Below are 3,371 nucleotides of genomic sequence, written 5' to 3' on the forward strand. Positions count from 1 at the left end.
AAAAAAAAAAAAAAAAAATCAAATAAAATACTTGGTTAGGTCCTCTCCCAAAAGTGCAATGTGAAAGCAAAACCAAGCAGGTATAGGTGACAGTTTCCACTATTCTCTGGCCAATAATTCCAATGAATTGTCCCGGTCTGAATGTGCCCTCAAATGAAACCCGGCCAACTCTGAACTTCTGTGCTTTATGCCTCCACAGATCCCCAGACAACTCTACACAACAAGATCCGAAAAGTTAGTTTCAGAAATGGTGGACTTTCATCACCGTTTACCACACAACGAGGTACAATTCCCTTGTGTTTTTTTCTTTTTCAAAATAAAATTAAAGAGGTTACATAATTTTGTTATCATCAATAGATTAAAAATATGAAAAGAATAATGTATACTAATGTAAATATTTTCCAGCTGTATGACGTATCCAAAGGTAAAACATTTTCACATAAAACTGTTGATTTTTCTCTCACAAACCAAATCACTCTGAATTTTTCGCATGAATATGTTTACTTTAACCAGATAGATAAATTCTTTAACAGAGAGGCATAGCTGTGAATCAGAGTCGTTGCATAATATTTCTAGCATTCGATTGCTTTACATGACAATATTTCATGGTGCCGCATCCTAAATCTGTCCCTCTTACTTTCTGTAGACGTGGCGATTGCCAAACGAGAACAGGACGTGTTGTCTTTTAAGAGCATCGGACAGCGATTGTTTTGAAGTGACGGTTCTTTGACAACAACATGAACGGATCTACAAACATCAGGAACAGAAGAAAAAAAAGGCGTGCGCTGCTGTTATACTGTGTAGTTTGCAAGTACAGATGGGCGACGTGAATTGTTCATAGTTCATAAATGTCTCGTTAGATGACGAGCTACGAAGATCAAGCGTGTTGGAGGAAAAGCTAATATTTATTTCATGTGTCGAGTTGTAGGAACATTTCCTGTGCGTCCTTTGCAAGGGTTCTTTCCTCACAATGAGGTATTTATTATTTACAGATTGATGGGCTTGGCTGTGTCTTAGCTATTTTACAATTGTCTATTTTATGATATTCCTTAACACAGTTGTGTCCCAAAAAGAGAATGTACTGTATAAGCTTGTTTATAGAAATACTGGCAGCAGTCAGTGTGTTCCAATGCACAACTTTCACCACTAATCTTATGTTGTGACTTGGACCTATTTTTTTACATTAAAAATAAAAATGTAAAGTCTCTTTTTTATTAAAAAGAACTGTGGAGTTCTCTTTCTTTCTGTTACTTTTTCCCTTGTTAAAGTCTTACTATCTGAATGAAATTTTTGATAAAATGGCCGATTGATTACACCAAGAAAGAATTTAAATTAAAAAAAAGGGGGGGATGAGACTGGTATTGTAAAACATTCACAATCTGAAAACATGGGGATAATTTAGCATACTTGAATTCTTAAGCTTTCTCAAGTAAAAAACAGATTTTTACCTACCGTACTCTCCGGAGTATAAGTCTTACCGGAGTATAGGTCACAAAATGTCTAATCAAGAAGAAAAAAAACTTATATAAGTCACTCTGGAATATAATTCACACTTTTGGGAGAAATGTCTAATGTTTCAGAACAAATCTACCAAGCCCAGTGTAGCTAAAAAGATTAAGAAAGAAAATACAAATCTTTTGATCTGTATAAGAAAAATATCAAAGTTTAAGAGGAAAACAGTCAGATTGCCTTCCATGTTTGCTTTGGACGACACTTCTTCTGCCACCATCAGCAGCAAATACTTCGGATGCAGCGCCCTCTAGAAGTTGTTAGAGGAAACAACTGCTAAAAGACAACTGGTGTTTACTGGGAAAATAACAAATATATGACCCTTTTGATGTCTTAAAAACACACACACACACACAAATAAGTCGAATCCATGGCTAAATTATGAAAAAAACTGCGACTTATACTCCGAAAAATACGGTAAGTTTTAAAGGTAATGTCAGATCTGTTCATAATCATGGATGGTAATTAGGAGAAAGGTGATAAGCAACAAGTTTAAGTGTTTTATTTAAGAAGACGTCTAAAAGAAGATTTTATTGCAAGAATTATCCACCACCAGGAGGAACCTTAACACCGACATAGGCTACGTCCAAATTTCCTCCATACCCCCCAACAGACTGGAAAAATGATTTTGGTCCAGATCGAATCTTGATGTGATAACAAGATGTACTGTGTTGTTATCAGAAGAAAATGGTTAAAAGTAGGGTAGGCCAATTTCAGCTTCCGTATGTCACATATTTCACAAAGGGAAAACTTAATCAACACAAGCATTTTATCATGATTATTTTTGAATCCACTATGTTCTGGTGATGAAATCTTTGGTGGTAGATTAAAAACACACACATTTAAATACGTGTTTATTTTTTCCCCCTGCCAAAATTGTTTTAACACAATGGATTGTGGTCCATTTTTCCAAATCTAGTGAGCATCGATGCACACTAGTTTTAGCAGAGAATTCTGGGAAATTTCTAGGGGACTGGATTTGGAATTGTAGATTCAGAGAGCACTGGACTACGCAATGGCCAACGCACTATATAGTGCACTGTTTAGTGAATAGTGAAGGAATTTTCGGACATAACCCCAAAAAGGTGAATGCAGAGGGACCAGAATGCACTGCGTCTTAACAGCTTGTCACTTAAAAAATGGTGGTAAGGGAGATGACGTAAATGTATGTTTTTTTTTTTTTTTTTTATAAATCAAAATAGTGGGTTCATAAATAGTACTCAAAAATTTTAATTTTTACAAGGTTCATATTTCATATTTCGAGAAATGACTAACATCATATTTGCTGTTAAAAAAAATAATATGGGGCTAAAATCTAAGGGCCCTGACACATCCACGTCAACACTTCTACTTATCCTATTTAATTCGCTCGTTTAATTCTGAATATTCTTGCATGCTATGAACTATAATGCCCAGTTTTAGAACCCAGGTGTACTTACCACATTATTTGACGCTTTTATTAGTCTTTCCACACAGAAGTTCCCGTCAGTTTGGAGGACTTTTTTACGCTTTTATGTGAACTTCTCTTTGGCTTTCTGATCTGGACGGAAATGGCATGCTAACACTAACAGTCAGCATAGCTATGAAAAAAAGAAGAAAAAGAATAGAAAACGGATATATTTTATTTTCTTCAGGTCTCTAAAAGCTACACAAATACCGATTCTAAAAATTGAACTGACAACACACTCCACAAACATTTTGGGAGAAATAAAAAGAGGAACAGCTAAGAGAATTAGCTAGTGTGAAACAGGAAGTAGAACTCTTAGGAAGGGTTACTCTTCAAATTAAAACAAAGACAATAAAATGGTGAATTGTACGTAAATAAAATAACTTCACTTCCAATTTGAGCTAAATTTAACAAG

The sequence above is a fragment of the Oryzias melastigma genome, linkage group LG22 (genome assembly GCF_002922805.2).
Source record: "Oryzias melastigma strain HK-1 linkage group LG22, ASM292280v2, whole genome shotgun sequence".
Lineage (NCBI taxonomy): Eukaryota > Metazoa > Chordata > Actinopteri > Beloniformes > Adrianichthyidae > Oryzias > Oryzias melastigma.